At 43.1% G+C, this 20294-nt stretch overlaps 1 protein-coding gene and 1 pseudogene across 3 annotated transcripts in view; one reads left to right on the plus strand and one right to left on the minus strand.

Annotated features, from left to right (window-relative positions):
* GFRA1 (GDNF family receptor alpha 1) overlaps nt 1-20294 on the minus strand; it is a 218094-nt gene that overhangs the window by 75783 nt on the left and 122017 nt on the right. The gene's annotated exons all lie outside the window — the stretch shown is intronic.
* Nucleotides 3674-4021, plus strand: LOC123845607 (large ribosomal subunit protein eL33-like; annotated as a pseudogene).

The raw sequence follows: 20294 nt of genomic DNA on the forward strand, positions 1-20294 counted from the left end.
ACCACACAAAGCCAGACCTTGTATCTCTGTGATTTAGCCTTCTCACTACAATAGTGCCTTTGCACCTTTGGCCTTAAAAAAAGAATAATGGCTCCTGAGAATTTCCCCTGATGTTTCTAGAGCTGCCCCCATTATCAGGAATGATCGGACAGAATCCTCCCTGTGGCATTAGCTAATGAACTGAGCCAAGAGAGCTGAGAAAGTTCCTAAAGTGGAAAATATGGTAGAACTAGGGTTCCCAAAGTAGAAGCATGAAGGTTGAAATGGAGATTGATCTGACTCAGGAAGAAAGCTGGCATTCCCAGGATTAGCAAGTACCCTCCACGAAGTTCTTGGGAAAAACAAAACAAAACAAAATGGAAGTCCAGTTGGCCATTTGGTAGAGAACAAGATTTTCTCAGTTTCTATTTTATTTATTACGTGTGACAGATGGTCTTCAATATTAGATTTAAGAACTCCCTAGCTGTCGACAGGGAGAACCGAACTATCCCCTAGAGTCTTCTATGAGACCCTTCAAGGATTTCACATAAGAAGTTCTGTTCACTGTTTTAAGTGGGACCATATTTAGTGATGTTGGGGGTAGTAGTGGTGGTTTATGCAGTTCAGAAACCAGGTTTGGCTTAGGAATACATTTGTAAAAGGAAGCAAAAATTAAATGTGTCTTTCAGAAAGACAGGTCAAATAGTATAATAGAGAACCAAAACTTTAGAAGCCTAGCCTATACCCTGAAAACTGGGAACTCATTTCTAGTATGGTGTCTGCATGTTAAAAAGAAAAGTGAAAACAATTGTCTAAATCTGTTTCTTGATAGCAATGAGAGGTCCTCTTAGTGTGGCGAAGACTTCTTTAAAGTACCAATAACTCTGGAGTGCTCTGCATTTGAGAGAGAATAGAAAGGAAATTATGAATGTGATCACAAACCTCACACAGTCTTCTAGGGAAAGGGATCACAATCATCTGCTAAGACCAAACACTGCAAAGGGGGAAAAGGTATCCACAGGAGATTAGTGTGTCAGTAAATACATAAAGTACAGAAGTCCCACATAGTTGACATTTGAAGAACAAAGCTATCCATCAATGTCCTGGCACAGATGGATCACATAGAATGCTACTGCTGAAAACCTGATAGTATGATGGTAATAATGTAGCCATAAAACCTCTGGTCTGTAATTGACTGCTTCCACTTGAAGCTAACGTGTCTAAAACAGTGACTAATGTTCACCTAAAGATTTCACTTGCGTTGAATGACAATCAGTTACACCTCACACTAGTCTCAGTGGATGGTTTGTGCTGGATAATGGAGCAGGGACAGATGCCAAGGGGGTGCAGCGAGAGAGTACATCCCAAATGAGCAGCGCAGGTATGGGATGTTGAAATGTGGATCTCAGGTATGTTCCCTCTTGGCTGCCTCCTTTGCAAGGGCTGAAGCTGCCCCTCTCTGACAAAGTAATTAGAAATGTATGAGGCTGTAGAGTCTACTACCATTACAGAAAGTTCCTCAAGGCATCCAAGTCTTAGTTGTCGAGTTTTGTTTAGTGAGCATATTACTATAAATCACATTCCTGGATCCTAAGAGCTGATGCTTTCTCTTCTTCTTCCTTTTTTTTTTTAAAGCTCCTACACGGTCTGTGAGTTATGGATGCCAGTCTGGTGAACAGTTTGGTTAAGTGGATCTTCTTGGACAAGAGATGCAGCTGGACTGTCGATAGGGAGAACCGAAAGTTTGAAAGGAAAGTTTATTGCTTGTTGCTAGATGACAAAACAAAAGATTATTTAGTCTCAGCACAAATTCAGAATCTTCCATCAGTACAAATGGCTGCCAAAGGGATTATTCATTGTCAGTATTTGCCACACCCAGACTGCTCAAGTTCAGTGATGCCCAGCTGCACAGCAAGACCGTGAAAGGGCTGTGTCACACATCTTCGTGTTCTCTTTTGTTTTTAATCTCCAGTGAGGTTTTACCTGCACTACCTGAAAATCACTACCACTTCGGGAATGCTTCATTTCCAAGTATGAGCATTCCACCCTTCCTTTCAACACACACCGGAGAGAAGCGCTCCGCATCTTTCAGTTCATGGTCCTAAGTAAAAGCCCTTAATGTGTCGTCCCTGGGTTTCATTATGGCAAAAATCCCCAAGACCTTTTCATGCCCCGAAATGGATTTGCACATCTCAGGTATTCAGTTAGCCAGGAACTGTTGGCTACCAAAAGCAGAAATTACCAAAAGCATTGTGAGGCTCATTGTAACTAGAAATTTTAATTAATATGCCTGGTGGCTTCTAATGGACTTTGAGTACACATCAGATTGCTTTGTGCCCTTTGATATATACTTAAAGGTAATTGGGTAGTCTTACTGATGTATTTTTAAAGAGCAAAGTATTGATTAATAATGTTTCAGTATTAATATAACCACTTTGTAGCTGATCAAGAAACATCAATAGTAGAAAACCCATATTTATCTACAAATTAACAACTCTATATAGATCTGTTACTTTAAACTAAATGGGGTGCATCCACTCATTACATTCCAATAGGGATGAGACTCCTCATAATAAAGATTAAAGCTGAAGTTGGCCTTATTTTTCCACTGCATGAAATGAAGGCTTTTCACCACTTCATGCCCCGGTGCAGCTGAAGAACAGCTACAGTAAAGCACGGGACCACTCCCCCCTCTAACAGCCCGATATTTTTAATGCCTACCTTGAAAACATTTCATACTTTGGGAGATTTAATTGCTGTGACTGCCCAGCAGAATGAAATAAAAAATGATTGTACCACTCAGGATGGAGGTGGGGATGATCCCGGCTTTATCCCTGCTTAAAACCAGTTGTATGGTTCATATACTTGGAGTGTAAGTCCATTCAAATTGAATTACCGCAAAGAAGAAGTGCTGGAGCATTTTGGCTACTGGTGATGAGTCGGTTCCTGAGGCTGGGTTTTAGGACCCTGAGCCCCGCGCGTCTCAAACAAATGGGACTAGTCCATTCTCTTGTATTTATTTATTTTTCTAAAACCTAAGAGTCCTAATGATTCTACTCGAGAGGTTGGTTTGAATAAAATTCTTCAGTTGCCTTTAGCAGAGCATGAAGGGTCCACTGACCTCCCGGCAGTTATTGTGTGTGGCCCATACAACGTACAAAATGGCAGCCAAGGCAGTTTCCGTGCATGAGTCCCCAAGCCAAATTTCTGAAAGGCTCCCTTTGCTCTGAGCTGATGACAAAATACCCATAGGTTGCCAATGCTACCTGCATGTCATGTGGATTTAGACAGAGAGAAAGAGATAGCAGCTGACAGGGTCCCTGTCCTGGCTGAACTCCCCCCTCTCTCCCCTACAAGGTACATGGCTGGAAAAACCACAACCAGGGAAGTTCACAGACACAGAACCGAGGAGCCCACACAAGGCAGTCATGGGACAAGGCATCAGGACCCTGAGAAGACAGGAGTATGAGACTCCAGGAACCCAGTCCCAGGCCCATGTGTCTCACTCTGATGTGTTTTGACCTACAGGTCCACTGGCTTTGTTCAAAGAGGTGTGCCGGCCACAATGTCACGGCTTTGTTTGGGAGAACATCTGAATTGGGGCTCTGAAGGACATTTGATTAAACCAGTGACTCTTGGCCATCTTGGAGCTTGTGGAGGCCTGCTGGGAACAGGACTCCTATAATTCCAAATTATGGCTAGAAGGCTGTGGTCCAAGGCCATTTTTGCTGGCTATAAGCGGGGTCTCCGGAACCAGAGGGAGCAAACAGCCCTTCTTAAAATCGAAGGTGTTTATGCTCGAGATGAAACGAAATTCTGTCTAGGCAAGAGATGTGCTTATGTGTACAAAGCAAAGAACAACACAGTGACTCCTGGTGGTAAACCAGACAAAACCAGAGTAATCTGGGGAAAAGTAATTCATGCTCATGGAAACAGTGGCATGGTTTGTGCCAAATTCTGAAGCAACCTTCCTGCTAAAGCCATTGGCCACAGAATCCGTGTGATGCTGACCCCTCAAGGATTTAAATTTAATGAAAAGTAAATAAATAAAGGTGTAATTTGTTCTCTTGTAAAAACAAACAAAACAAACAAACAAAAACCAGTGACTCTTACTGTTTTTTGAGCAGATGAATCTCCCGGAGGGCTTGAATCCCACTCCTATTAGGGTGTGATTCCATGGATCTGTGGTGGGACCCAGGAACCTACAGTTTAACACACTTCCCATGTGATTCTGCTAGACCACATTTTGAGAAATACTGCAGTGCTAAAAGAAATGGCTTCCTAGAAGACTAAATCTATTAGTGAGATCAATTTTCCACATCCAGAAGTATAACAAGCCAATAATAATCTAAGCCATAACCAGTATGGTACTCTTTAATAATTTTATCAGAATTCTATCACATAATTCACTGATTTGTTCACTCATTCATTCATAGTGTTCATGCTGACATTTATAGTGTTCACTATAGGCTAAGCCATATAAATTTTGTCCCTATTATTCCAAGACCAATCTACCTATTTGCATTCAGTTCAAGTGAGTGAATACTAACTAAACAAATGGTATGGTATAAATGTGCTGTTTACCTATAAGGAAAAATGTCAGCCAAGCAAAAAACAGCCCCTTCTTAAAAACTCAAGAAGCAAATATACCTAAGGAATAAAATACAGTTAGAATCTGGCAGAAACTATCAGCTGGCAAATGATGAACTACTTAAAAATAGTCTTATGACAACTGGGTATCCCCTTGGAAAAAGATAAAATTAAATTTCTAAGACAAAAAAAAATTCTAAAGTGGATGAAAGAATTAAATGGGAAAAAACAAAATTTTAAAACTTTCAGAAGGAAGCATAGGAGATGATCTTTATGACTTTGAGATAGTTAAGGAACTTTTAAATAAGACACACATACCCCAAACATAAAGGAAAGACTAATAAATTGACTACATTAAAATAAAAAATTTAGTACAACCAAAACATTCCAAAAACAAAGTACAAAGATAAGCCATAGACTAGGATAAGATATTTAAGTTCACAAAATGACAAAAGAATGATATCCAGAAATCACATAGAACTCGTATGAATCAATATGAAAGAAGAATATGATGAGGTGATCAATAAAAGACTGTCAAGCATAAAAATATATTGCATTAAGATAAATTCCGAGGATGGAAAAGAATAGAATTTCAAGGTCAAGGGGCAAAGAGAGTGATATAAACTTTCTAACTATTAAGAAAAATCTTAAAAGTATATTATTTAAATGGTGCTAGTGAGAATCAAATCATTACACTATTTTCATTTCATCGAACTCCTTGAAAAGAGTGCTCTTAATTTTATTGTTAAGTAACTATGTTACAATATTACATGAATTAAATCCTTTCCAACTACATGAAGTTAAGCAGAAATATTTTATATTTCTATTTAACAATGAGGAGGTTCACAGTTTTCTAAGATTCTTTTGGGGAATATCTGAGCAAAAGCAACTGAGGAGCCCAGCTATAGAGAACCTACCGGACATGTGAATAAACACAAGATTTTTCATTATTCATTGTTTACTTTCAATTAGCCATTATTATCACCCAAGTACCCACTGACAGAAGACAGGACAAATTCTGAGATAGTCATATACTATAAAAGGCAATGAAAATGAATAAACAAGAGCTATATGCATCCAGATGGATAAATCCCAAAAGAATATCTGAAAAAAAGGTAAGTTGTAAGAGTCTATGTACGGAGTAGTAACATTTACATAAAGAATAAATACCTAAAAAACAATGTGTACACATACACAATACCCACATCTATGTATATATTTATACATGTAGTGAAGGTGAAAAAAAAAAAAAATGCAAGAGAATGACAACCACCAAGCCATGATGGGAACAAATCCACTATCTGAGCAGATCCCGGGTTTTGTGGTGTCACAACGTACATAACTTAGGAGGCTCTCTTTAAGGAGAAGAATACAGAGTTTTGAACAAAACTTGATGAGTATATTACTGTATATGCTACATTGTCAAGTCTATGCTCCGGGTAGGAGAGCACTTGAGCAGGCACTGGTAAGAATAAAACCGTGTATTTATTTGACATGTTGAATGGTTTGACATGTTTTCCCTGGACTACCTTCTGGCTCCATACATTTCATACTTCGTTTCTCCCCTACGCCCACAAACATCAGGTGTAGGCACCACAGGACCCATTCATACTGCTCTATGACTTCAGGTCCTGTGCGTTCGTGGCATGCCACGATGCTCGTGGGTGGGAACATGGGACAGCTGGAGTATCCCAGAAGCTATGCCACCCGTCCTGCACTGGGACGTCTAGCAATAACTTACCCACACACGGAAGTAACTGGGACCCATGTAAGACTATCCCGCTAAACCCTGACTGCACTTATATCACTGTTTGCCTTTGTTTGTGTATTTGAAATGTTCCGTGGAGAGACAGAGGCAGAGAACACGCTGAGTGTGTTCGCCTCCCGAAGCCTCCCAGGGAACAGTGGCGGGGAGTTCTGCAGAAGTGACTGTGACGGTGGGACATCGGTCTGGCTTGAGGGGTGGGGTAGCCTGCTAGACCCTGGACAGCTGTCAGTCATCAAGGGTCAAGCTCAGGCGCACCACTGGCCGGCGCGGGCGGTTCACGCCACACCATCACACCTGAAAACGCATATGGTGACACATCCTTTTCTTCCAGAAGGGACTGGTTTATGCACCCCGCTCCTGACTCCCCACAGAAAGGGGTACCTGTTTTATCAAGGCAAAAGAAACCGCTAGAGCCAAGCGGGACTCTGTCACCACATGTCACTTCGTATCAGCCAGCACATGCCAAAGAATGACAGAAAAAGCTGCCACCTGCCAGGGGCTCACAGAGCCCATCAAATTTCTTTTTGTAAAACACTTCAACAGTAACCAAGAGAAAATTTCCTTTATGATCCACGATGCCATCTCGGTGAATGAGAACGAGTGAAAAAAATCTCATTTCCTAGGACTGGAGACAAACAGAGGAGGAAGCGACTCTGCAAAAGATCTTAAGTTAAAAATACACCCTCCACTCTTCCCACCTACAATCGCTCCTCCCCCACACATCCGTTTCCTGGGGACCACAGTGGAGGTGTCAAAAAGCAGCATGGAGCCTTTTTTGGAAGAGGAGTTGTAACAATTTCTACCTAAAATGACGGATATTATAAGCTATGACAGTTGGGATTCTTTCCACTGTGCTTTTATCAACAGTGATAACAACCAAAGTTATTTGCAGGGAGTGGGGGAGGATGCTGTTCTGAGAATTACGCCTTTTGTCTCCTGGCTTAACCTTGGAACACTTTAAAACAATTACCAAGAATTACATAACTTGAGGGCCAAATGTGATTTCAGAGAGAACCTAGTCCAATATTCTAATTTAAAGGTGGAGGAAAGCGGGCGCCTGGGTGGCTCAGTTGGGCGCCTGGGTGGCTCAGTTGGTTAAGCGACTGCCTTCGGCTCAGGTCATGATCCTGGAGTCCCGGGATCGAGTCCTGCGTCGGGCTCCCTGCTCAGCCGGGAGTTTGCTTCTCCCTCTGACCCTCCCCCTTCTCATGTACTCGCTCTCTCTCATTCTCTCTCTCTCAAATAAATAAATAAAATCTTTAAAAAAAAAAATTAAAAAAAAAATAAAATAAAGGTGGAGGAAAGCAGAGACGAGCCTGAAGCCACCCAGCCAGCTAAGGGCAGAGGCAGCAGAAACGCTCACGTCCTCCTGCGGCAGAGAAAGCTGAGTGGTGGGCAGCGCATACGGGCACAGACCCTCAAACCAGACCTACAAGCGTGTGCCTTGGGCGAGTGACTTAACCTCTGTGCCTCCATTTCTTCATCTGCTAAATGGGAATGTGGTAGCAACAATATGAGCCTCTAAAAGGTTGCTGGGAGGATTAAATGAGATAATATATGCCCAGCACCTACCAAGTGCTGTGAGCACTGGTGGTTTTCGTTTCCCCGTTAACCAGTTCGCTTACTTCTTCCACACGGCCATGACTCTGTCATCACAACCACTGTTCCAGAAGGAGCTTCACTGGGGGTACGTACAGACAGCCTAATGAAAGTAAAATGATCCTGTCCATACGATGGCTCATGTAAAATAACTGGCTTTGATCTTAAGGGAAAAAAGTCATTAAACACGAGATGCAGCTTTTTCCAGGGCAGGGAAAAATGAGGGGAAGAACGAGAGAACAAGGAGATGCAGAAATGAGACAGGGAGAAAAATGCATCTGTATTCTAATGGGATCAATTTTTAACTTGATTCAAATTAAATTTCAAACGCGTTGTTTTTTAAAGGAAAGAAATTGTTCTAATAACCAGAGCAGACTGGGTCCAAGGACGGCTGCACACACCCAGACAAGGGACTGGCTAGGCACTGGCACCATGTAAGCCACCCCACAAGCCTAGGGGGGTCACCAGCACGTTATATGGATCAACTACCTCCAACTCAATGTACGTCTTTAAAATACGCTTCCAGGATCTTCCTGGAAGACAGAGCCACTGTCATGTTGGAGAAGTTATAGGAAATTAATAAGGATCTCGACATGCTTGAGATACTTGGGGTATAACAATGAAGTCATTACTCTTTATCTCCTTGAATTCCAAGAAAGCAAGAAATAGCAGCACAATAAAAAAAATCTTTCATAACAGTTGATTAGAAAATATGGCCTGCGGAAAATCAGGCTCTCATCGTACTTTACACATTAAAAATCCAAATATGTTAGAGAAACTGGGATTTTTAACCCCCCACAGCTTTAACACAAAGGATCACATTAATAAGATACAATTTAGATTTGCATTTTTTAATAAGCTCGGGATCAAAGGGAATACATAGCTGAAGGGGTATTAAACTGTAGCACACAAATTGCTCACTACACGCTGGAAGAAGAAAATACGTTGCCTTACTGTGGGAAGACATCTATAATTTGAGAAATAGAAAATGTATTCTTTCTTTGGTACATTATGACTGCGTACAATTTCCAGGCGCGTCAAGTCGGTCCAGGTAGACGTATCTGCTGACTCGGTCAATCCTAATGTTACATGTTCCAACATGTTATTTGAGGACATCAGTGAAGGAACTGATTTAGAACTTTTGATCTCATGCCCATTCCTGGTTATGTAAAGACAAGAATCAGTCATTTAATCCCTCAGGTTGGGTAGGATATGGTTGTGGTTTACTGTTTATCAAAGCATTCTTCATTATCATTAAAAACAAAACCACTACCATTTTAAAAGCTTGAACCCAGGGCCCCAGGGGCTGAGAGAGACTCCCTCATAACATCTTTCAAGCACACCAAGAATGACCTTCTGGAGATTAATGGTTATGTTAGTCAATATTTATTCACGATGTGTCTAGCATGGTATTAACAAAGCACTCTACATGCATTATTTTACTCTGTTCTCCCCATTTTAAAGATGAGGAAATGGAGGCCCAGAAAGACTAAGTGGCATGGCTGGGATTTGAATGCAGGCAGATCCCTGCCCTCTGGATCCACGGCATCCCTGAAGACCTAGTTCCTCCTCTGGCTCCCCATCCCAGCCCACAGGACTCCATATCTTCTCAGTAGTATACTCGGGGTTTGCATGGCTCCTCCTCTTTCCATCTGGTGAATGAGCTTCTTATAACCTCTTTGCTGTCCCATTGCTCCTCTTAGGAAAAACCCTGGCTACACTGCATTTCCTTCAGGAATCTTCCCAGATCAGGGCTGGCCAGCCTTTTCTGCTGCTTGGTCTCCATGAGATACAGCTGTGTCTTATTCCCTTCTGTGAGTTAAGCAAGTTGAGTTGGTTTCTGTTATCCCCAACCAAGAGACCATTGACTATGAATCATTCTAAAGAGGAGCCTTTGTAGTTTGTGTTACTGAACGGATGACATGAGGATGCCCCTCCCCTGGCAGGGATGCTAGGAACATACATGCACCTGTCACAAGGCCAAACAAGGAGGGAGCATCCAGTATGTCACAACCATTAATTCCTTCTTGTGGGAGAGACAGCTGATGATCATTAATATGGGATTAGAGTAGTAACTTTTGTTACTGGATAAAACGATGGGATTAGAGTAGTAACTTTTGTTACTGGATAAAACGATATTTAAGGAGAGACTTTTGAATGGTAGTGATGGATCTGCTAGGGAGGTGAGAGGCTGCAAGCTCCTCTGGCAAGATGAAAAGAAGAGGGCCCACCTGGGATTTGTGAATGACACTGAAGAGGGAGGAGAGCAGGGCTTGATGGTTGGTGAAGATAGGATGAAGGAGGGTATATCCATGATGAAGACCTGGAAGCCTGGCCGTCTTAAAATCTTGGATGGGCACGGGCCAATAACAAATGGTCATTCATTTATTTAACTGGTTATCAAGCATCGACCATGTTCTAGAAGTGAACCACAGTTTAGATTCCAGTGGGAGAGAAAAGCAAAGCAGGAAAATAAATAAAAAAGATATGCATTATGGAGGGAATAATTTCACGGTATGATGAGGAATCTGCCACCTGATTTAGCGAGAGAAGTCAGGGAAGAATCCTCCCCGTAGGTGAGAGAAGACCTGGGACCAGGAAAACCTCTGTGATTTGGAGACACCAGGAATAAGGCTTTTGTGTCTGGAGCAGGATATGAGAGGGGCAGTGGTAGGAAATGAGGCCAGACAAACTGGCAAGGGTCAGGGATGCACAGATTCATGAGCATGGAAATAAGCTTGGATATTATTCGAAGTGCAGTGGGAAATCATTGAAGGCTCTGAGCAAGGAAGTGACATGATCCTATTCACGTCTGCTGGGTGGAGCATGGAGGACATGGTGGAGCAAGGTGAGCAGAGAGGAAACAGGAATACTGGTTGGAAGGCTAGCGCGATAATTCAGCACCCTACACTGTGCCATCACACAACATCATCTTCACAATCACCATTTAAAAACGTTCACCAGTTTCTTGTTGTTACTGTTGTTTTTAGTAATGTTTTTAATGGGAATAGTTTCATTGGGCTTTTTTTTTCCTACAAAAGCCATTCGTGCTCAAGATTTTGATAAAAATAGTTGATCTAGCTTTAGAAGAAGTTGAAGATTCCTGTCTCTGGACCCAAGTCAGAGGGCCATCTCCATGTCATCTCATCAAGAGATGCCCCCTTTCAGAGGTGGCACCTTCAGGAGGTCTTAAAGCTTGAGGATGGTCAGCAGATTCCCGTGTTCAAGCTCAGTGGGAACACTGGTCGTGAAGTAAAAAAGGAGTAAAGAGGATCAGAAAGACTCCGCTTGCTGCAAACACAGCCCTTACCTCATTGCCACGTGCCCTCCATGACTGGGAGCCAGGTGTCCAGCCGCAGGGGTGATTGGATGCTCTGGCATATGGTAGTTTTGGTATAATTCTAATTTGACCACAACTACTGTGGGTTTTTTTTTTTATCAGAAATGAAAGTATTACTATAAATTTATAAAGATTTAAAAAAAATAAAAAAAATAAAAACGTTCACCAGAAGGCACCTCTCTAGCAGCATATTCACCCACTCAGCAGCAGGCAGGTATATTCCAACTTAAACATTTTAAGACAATGTCCTTTAGGTATTTATTTATTTGGGGGATGTTACAAAATCACACATGCTTGCTACTGTGACCATGAAGCAAAGTTGTGCTGTGGACTTTTTAACATAATTTAGACTTATTTTAATATCTGCTGCACTAGATTTGCTAAGCTGATGACTTTTTATTATTCAGCAAGTAATTATTGTTTGTTAGGAAGGGAGTGGAAGACAAGTCCTTTTATTAAACCCTGAATTGCACATCAACACTGGACTGAGCACTCTATAAACCTAGTCTTATTTAATGGTCAGCACCATCAATCAACCAACTATCCATCCATCCATCCATCCATCCAGACATCCAACAAATAAATACTCTATGTGATCCTCTTTATTGTCCCAATTTTACAGATCAAGAAACAGACTCAGGACAGTAAAGTGATTTAACACTACAAAAGCAGTAAGGAGCTCCTGAGTCAGGAGAGCAGGTTTAGAAGCTGGACACAAAGGTTTTCAAAAGATGCAGAGACACGGAGAGCAAGGGGAATGCTAAACAAAGCATGAAGCCTTCCCAGAGCCCGCAGGGCAAGTGTGTCACTATGCCCCCTCCCTTACTACATCTTTCTGGAATTCCTGGAGTGGGAGTAGGCTTGTACAGATGAGGACTAGGGCACCTGTGAAAAGTAAGAAGTCTTCCCTGGCTACCTGGTCAGGGTCAAGCCCTTTGCAGAGCAACAGGGCTTTATCAAAGACATCCCACCTGAACAATGCCAGAGTTTCTGCCAGGTTGGGTGTTATCTGTGGCTTTGGACATTAAGCATCCATCACGTTAGAATATCACTTTGGATAGCTTTCCCTTTATTTGAGAGCTCTTTCACAAGTAGTGATGCCACAAACTGTGAAAGTAAACAGTAAAGCTTCTAGAAAATAGGAAAATATAGTAAAGACCCAAGATAGACAAAGATTTCTTAAAGCACAAAGAGCACTTACCATGAGGGGAAACTGATAAGTTGGACTACATTAAATAAACAAACTTCTGTTCATCCAATGATACCATTTCAAAAATGAAAGGCAATCTACAGTGTGGGAAGAGATATTTGCAGTACATTTCTGACAAAGGACTTGCATCCCGATTTTATAAGCACTCAACGAATCAATCATAAAAAGACAGACAGCTGGGTTGAAAAATGGGTGAAGTACTCAAACATGCAATTCACAAAAGAGAACATTCAAGTGGCAAAAAAACAAACAAACAAACAAACATGTAAAAGTGCTTAACATCATTAGTCATCAGGGAAATGCAAAAAGAAAACCACTACCCACCCACCAAGATGAGTACAATGAAGGGACAAAATTAAAAAAACAGAACAAAACAAAAAAATGCATGGCTGAGAAATAGAGACTAATCAGGAGAGTTTCTAGTAGTCTGACAGTGTGCTGGTGAAGAGTGTCAATTAGTACAAGCACTTTGGAAAAATAAACTGATGGTCCTAAGGCTGAATATAAGCATTCTCTTCTGACCTAGCAATTTTACTCAACAGAAATGTGCGCATGTATTTCCCAAAAGAAACCTACGAGAATTTTCATTGCAGCATTATTCAATAGCAAATGGGATGTGAGCAAATGTCTAACGGACTGTAGGACAGATAAACTCTGATGTCGTCACAGGACCGAATACTAGACGGCAATGAAAATGAGCAGTTGCTACATGCAACAACATGGATGAATCTCAGGAATGCAGTGATGTCAAGCAAAAGAAGCCAATCTCAAAAAGCACGTATGATATCATTCCATTTATGTAACATTCAAATGGGCAAGCCTAATCCACGCTGACAGGAGCTGGAAAGGTGGCTCCTTGATGGGGGGCGGTGACTAGGGAGGGTGAGGACGGGGCTTCTGGATCCTGGCACTGCCCCATTTCTCCACTGGGTAGTACTTACGTGGCTGTGGTCACTTGGTAAAATTGCATCTAGCTGTACAGTTATGGTTTGTTCACTGGTCTATTAACATCAATAAAAAAGTCAAATTTAAAATTTAACTTTTCAAAAGTGACTCCGAACATCTTTATCACAAGCACTGATTGAGCACCAACTATATACGAGGCTCTGGGCTGGCGCAGAGAGGAGAGGAGATCTGCCCATGCATAAGACCAGGTCCCCGGTCTAGCAGCGCACCAGCTTTGACGCCCCCGGGCCTCTCTCCCTTGGCTACCCAGGCTAATCAGAGAGACTGTTAAATAGAGACTAATCAGGAGAGACCCTACACAAAGTAACTGCCAGTTCTTCAGAAAAGGGAAGCATCCTGAGTAACACAATTAACCACCCGGGATCTTAGCTGTTTTCTAGAGTGGGTATTTATATACCAGACAGAGTAAAGCTGAAAACACTTGTCATTTTCAGCCCCATTTTAAAATAATATTGTTAATAGCGTCTCAGAACTCTTCCATGTCAAGAACTGTGTGTCATCTAATCCTCATGGTGATCCCATGAGATATGTGTCATTATTCCCATATTAAAGCTACAGAAACAGATTTAAAGCAGGTGAAGTAACTTGCGCAACAAAGCTGATGACTGGCAGAGCAAAATGGATTAAATTCAGGTCCTTGTGCTCCCATGCCCTTTTAAGAATTGGTGGTGCTGTTCTAAACACAGGACGGTTCCAAATACAGACTGTCCCTCTAAATCTTCCCCCTTCTAGTGGAGGAAGGGAAGAGGCAAGCAACAGATGTCACCTGTCCCCTGCCCTTCTTTCGCTCATGGGGTTCTGAGTCACCTGCAAACGTCTAGAAAGGGCCCCGATGAAAACAAAGGCTTTTCTCCCAGAGCCCAGACACGGATACAACATTAATGGAATACAAAATTATAAAATACAACTTTGTATTTCACCCCCAAATTCACTGATTTCCTGAGCAACTTTCATCCTTCAAGCACGGTCAGGTTCGGGAAAAGATTGTTAACAGAGGCAAAGCTCTGAAAGCAATGTGCTGAGGAAAATGCCAGAAAGTGCAATTATTCCTCTAGCACCTCATGAAAAATTGAAGGTTTGGCTGTCAGGGTGTAAAAACAGCCCGACTTTTGTGCCACCAAATCATCACACTAGACGCATGCTGGAAATACAGGCAGTGCCAGAGCCATCGAGGTTTATGGCTTGGTAAAAAATAGATGGTTGTAAAGACCAACTCTGGTTTATGAATCTGGCCAGTTGGAAAGGGACAAGTCCTCTGTCAGAACAGGCTTTCCAACACACCCGCTAGAAAATGCTAGAAAACAAAGAAGTCTACCCTCCCACGCAGGCCTGAGTCGCCCCAGCAAATCAGTTGCACCCAAAGCAGGTACCGAATGAGACTATTTCCACTTAGCAACGGAAGGGAGAGATGCAGGGCTCCACATCGACCAAGCCAGACGAAGTGCGCCCTTCAGGACAGGGGATGGAGCCAGAGCTTCCTGAACTCCTCCGAGTCTGAGATTCTAGATGGTAGATCGGCAAGGACAACAAAAGAATATTCCTTTTAATGAGAATAATCTATCACCACTATATCAATCTGATTAATGTAATGGGACCATTTCAAAAGGAGGAAATTACAGGTCATTAGGCATAATTTCAAATTAAGTTAGGGGTTTAAATGATTTTCCTCAGTTTTCTGAAGAATTTACCCAGAATTTTATTTTGCATGTTTCATTCAAAGGATAAATGATATTTACATGACTTTACAAACCTTTCCTGTGCAAAGAACTGTGTGTGCTGGACTGAATGCTGGAATAGAGCTAAAACCGTTTCAAAAATCTGTCTTGCCCCCCACGTCTCCCATGCAGTGGTCTTTTGTTTTTGTTGTTGTTGTTGTTGTTGTTTTCTGATTCAATCGAACATGTATCCCCTCCTGGCCTACTTTATTTATTTTATTCGCTGATAAAACAAACACCTCAATTCCAGGTTGTTTACAAAACAGTTTGATAATACGATTCCAATTAAACGGCTAAGAACTACAATAAGGACAAAAATATAAATTATGTTAACCATCTGTTTTTGGCTGACAAAGGCAGCAAATGGAAAGGTTAAGTTGATACTCTGCATTTAATCTGTGCTATTGTGGAAGGAAAACCCAATTAGAGATGGTATTTCATTGCAGGCTTTACACTGTTTCCTTTTGTTCTTTAATGTGAGTTGTACCCATTCTGTTACCAAACCAGGGGAGGGTTCATTATCTCCTCCTCCAGCGTGCTACACGAGGGCCCTCATTTATAAATGGATAATGGCTAATGCCAGTGAATTATAACCAGTTACTCAACTACCCCATCACTCCTTGGCAGCGTTCAGCAGAACTGTCTTCACCCCGTCACAAAACAATGGGTTCCCACTGCAACCCGGGGTGCTCGCCCAGGTAGGATGAACAAGGTGGGAACTCAGTGAACAAGCGCTTTCAAACATGAAACAAGTAAAGGAAAGTTTAATCCAACCATTTCCTCTGTGATTAGCTCTCAGGAGCCACTGGTACGTGGACAGTGAAGTCTAGAGGGAGAACATTTGGAAGTCTTTTACTGAAGAGATGCTGCTGATTGACCCGGATGCAAATTGAACGCCGTGTGGATAAAAGTAGGGTTTTAGTGACTTCTTCTGAAGGTCCAGTACTCCAAAAGCTGCTGGATCTTCGCATCCAATGTCCAGGAGGGGTAGACATGCTGTTTGAACTAGCCACCTGGGGAATTCTCAGCACACCAGCCCTCCTGAAGATGGGAGGCACCATCCTACTCGCCACTCGCCCCAGAATCGAGAGTTCTGCTCACCTAAGCCTTCATTCTTCTGAACATGCTGTCTCCATGCCTTGAGCACCTCCTTGTCCTCCTGGTAATTTCCTACATGTCCTTGAAGAAAAGCCTTCCCTGCTGATTCTCACCATTCTGCCTTCTCCTCCAATGAGGCTTCTCCTCCTCCCGGCCCTGTCACCCCCTCACAGGGCCAATGACACTTGTCATAGTATCTGTTCATGCCTCTGTCCTGCTAAATTGAGAGTTCTTTACCCCAGAACTACCTCAGTAAGCTTTATATCCCCAGCACTCTATACAACAGATGATGGCCTGATGAAGGAATGAATGAATGGACAGACTTCCATAGTCCAGTTTCTTGCCTTGAATCTCAGGGGTGGTGATGTAGGGCAACTCGGATATGCTCTGATGTTCTCCTGGCTTTGCACAAACACAGCAATCTGAACAGAATAGAGCCTTCTTTTCCTTACTTAGTGAGCTTTGTGGGTCTGAAAACCTCGGTAAGAGGAAGGGTTACTCCCACGAATGGGCTCTGGTGGTGTATGACTTGTCCTTCCCACTTCATCAGGGGCTGTCCCTGTAGAACTACTATCAGATCCACCCCCCACCACCGCCACCAAAACCAGTGCAGGCAGTAAGATTTACTCCACAAAGAGTAAATGGCCATGGGGCTGGAAGTTGGTATCACTATTCCTGATCAGTGTGCTAAGAAAGCAATGTAGTGAGAGTTACCCCATGATTGAAAATTTCCCCTGTGACAGTGATCACCAAGTACATTCAGAAATTCTATGACCAGATTTCTGGACTGTAAACTCCAGGAGGGCTGAGTACCAAGGACAGATAGGGTGCCAGGCTGGAAAGATATTTGTTGAATGAATGAATGAATGAATGATTCAGGCAAAAAGCCTGGATGGTGGACAAAAAAGGTGGTTTTCTCTCCATTTTATTCATGAGAAAACACTGCAGGCCCAAAGAAGTGCTCTATGGAAGCTGGGGTTGAACTCTGGGCTTCCAATGCAAGGCCCTGGAGTGAGCCTGTCCCCTGGAAGGGAGAACATTATTCCAGAGGAGAAGCCAGGATGCTGGGAGGACAGAATCAGCATGAGGACAGTGGTGTCTAGCCAAGGCTCAGCAGGACACTGGAGACCAGCAAAACAAGGAAGGGCAGACAGATCTGCTCCCCCTTTCCCCAGGGAGCATGCAGAGAAGGCAAAACAATGAGGTCTTCTTCAGAAAAGCTAAGCCCAGAATCTAGGGGGCTACCCTTGGTGCAAAGGCACTGGGTTCCCAGGGGCAAGCTCATAGGGAGGGGTCCAGGGAGGCCCAAGCTCTGCGACAGTGCTGAAGGCTCCATAAGGACGCAGTCTTGGCCCCCATGAACAATGCAAGTAGTTCTTCTAAACAAGTAGACACACTGGACCCCTAAATGCCATCAAACACAGGGGCTGCCCATCGTCTTCAGCAGAACTTTGTTCCCGAAGAAAACAGTGCGCTGCCATACCCTGAGACATGGAGGGGTGATTTAGCTACATTACAAAAATGTGAACATATATCCTGAGTGCATTCAAATGCAGATCATGCAGCTATGAACCCAAATCAGTAAAAAGAGGGTAAAATGGCAGAAGAAAAACAAACCAGTCTCTTTCATGACCTCAAAGTCACTAAAATCAGGGTCCCTAGTTATCTTCTGACCCTGCCACTCTGCAGAGGCCGAGGAACCCCACTCTTGCCCATCGTGTTCTAGCCCCGTGGAACTTCTGACTCAGCTCTTCCCAGATTCATTCCTCAGAACTGAGTGAAAGGGTCACATGATGAAGCTTTCCTCAGTCAAATCAACTCGGGCCCTCCCGGTCTGAAAGAAGATGAGCACATTTCTTTTTTTCCCTCTCTTTCCTCCATTTGTCCCTGCGTCCTGTGTCCCATACCCAGTCCTTCTCCTCTGAGCACACCTTGTCACTGAACTTTCCATGCTCCTGTGTGGTGGACCCCAAGCAGGTGACAGCAGGTGCTATCCTGGGTTTCCCACGTGATGTCATAGAATTAGACACAGAACAGGGGAAGTGCAGAGCTGTGTGTCTGGAGAAGCTTCCCCACAGGAAGGGGCTCCTTTTAGGGTACAGAGCGCCATGTTGCCCGGGCCCTAGGTCTGCCCAGGGGTGCGGAGGGCTGGTCAGCAGCAAGCACTGTGGACTCGCACTACACATTGTGCTGCTTTTTGTTGGCTTCACGCCCTTCCTCGGACAAGCAAAGTGAGGGCCTGTGGCTGCAGGGGAGGCTGAGCCCCAGGGCCCTCCCCCCCCCACAAGGGCCACAGGAGACCACACACAGAGGGGCCAAGGGGACAGCACATCCTCTCCCCTCCTCCCACCCACCGGAGCTGCTCTTAGTCAAATCAGAAAAGAAAAACTGAAGGTGGCTAACAATTCTGCAACTTACCAATCACCTAAGTTAGTAATTAATCTCACCTCCCATCCGTAACTAAACCATAAGGATTTCAACATAAAGAATTTGTTTTCTTTACGAAACAGAATCATGTGAAATTTACTTTTTTGGTTGTTTTGTTCACTAAGCCGTCTACCGGGGCATGTTTCCTGGACAACACACAGAACTGCCTCATCCAGGCGATTGACTTCGTTCTACCCCTTGTAAGAACTGTCACTTATGTCTCAGACCCCCCACTGCTGGACATAAAAGGCTTTTGGTTTTTCTCTTTTGGTTTTTATTACTTCTTGTTACAAGTCATGTTGCAGTAAACATTCTGGAATTTATGTCTTTGAGCACCACATGTTCATTCACTAGATTCCTCAAAAGAGGATTGCAGGATCGAAGGAAAGGATATTTTTAACTTTAAAAGATATTGTCAAAGGACTCTCCCTAACTGCTGTTAACCATTTTACATTCCGACCAACACTACAGAAGAAGGGTGCTTATTAGCACTTTTCCCACAATAGTTATTTGGGTGGAGTTCTTATTCCCTCAAACAGTCAGAAAATGCCTGGCAGGCAGCAAACATAATTTATCCATCTCTGTGTATCACGTGCTTGGCGTTTCATCTCACTCACAGTAGATGCTCAAGGAATATTTGCTAGATGAATGTCAGTAAGAAATCATTAGACATCATTCAAGTGCCTGGGATGAAACCATAATCCACAAGCAATAAACTAAGATCCAGTGTTATACAACATGACAAAGGCATACAATTATCTGTAAGAATAACCGTCCTAAATGGGCTGGAGATCAATGACCAATTAATGGGCAATATAAGTTTCACAAAAGGATGTATTGCCTTTAACAAATCATGCATTTAGACAACCCCCGAGTGGGGGGGACCACCAGGCACACAGCCATGAATAGGTCTGAATATCCACTCACATGCCACATTAAATTCTATGCAAGCCAGGGTAGGTTCCTGAACTGCTCAGAAAGGAGGACACCTGTCAATAACCACAATGCATTATTAAGTCTTCGGTTGTAGGATCTTAATTTGCTGCTCACCTCCTCAAAGGAAATCCATTCAGAAGTAGAAACCAGGGCACACCTGGGACTCAAGTCTCCTTCTCAGGAGAATTCTGGACAAGACAGCACAGGTAACCAGAGACAGGATAGCTTCCAGCCTAGAGAATGGGCCTGGGAGGCAGAATTCAGAGGCCCAGGAGCCATGACGCCAACTTGGAGACGAGAGGTGAGTCGCAGTGCCATGAGACTAACCGGATGAAGGGGAAGGTGGGATTTGCATCTCTAAGCATGGTTTGGGAAAACTTCCACTAGGAAACACACTATCCATTACCTTCTCAAACTCTGGGTTTTCTTCAGGGTGGTCACTGGAAGGACAGTTCTCCTGCCCTAGGTTTCTGTCTTGACTCACAGGATCTGAGGTGCTGTTTGCCCTGCTGATTCTCAATCCAACACCCTCACCCTCCAACTCCCAAACAGGCCGATTCTCATTTATGATGAATCCCACCATGTGCTACAAGAACCAGTTGGAAACAATGGCATTTCTGTAATAAAGAGAGCATGGAAACTTCTTACATCAGGAAGGAAATTGAT

The sequence above is a fragment of the Mirounga angustirostris genome, unplaced genomic scaffold (genome assembly GCF_029215605.1).
Source record: "Mirounga angustirostris isolate CCGP_5_RB_7025 unplaced genomic scaffold, mMirAng1.0.hap1 SCAF_6, whole genome shotgun sequence".
Taxonomy (NCBI): domain Eukaryota; kingdom Metazoa; phylum Chordata; class Mammalia; order Carnivora; family Phocidae; genus Mirounga; species Mirounga angustirostris.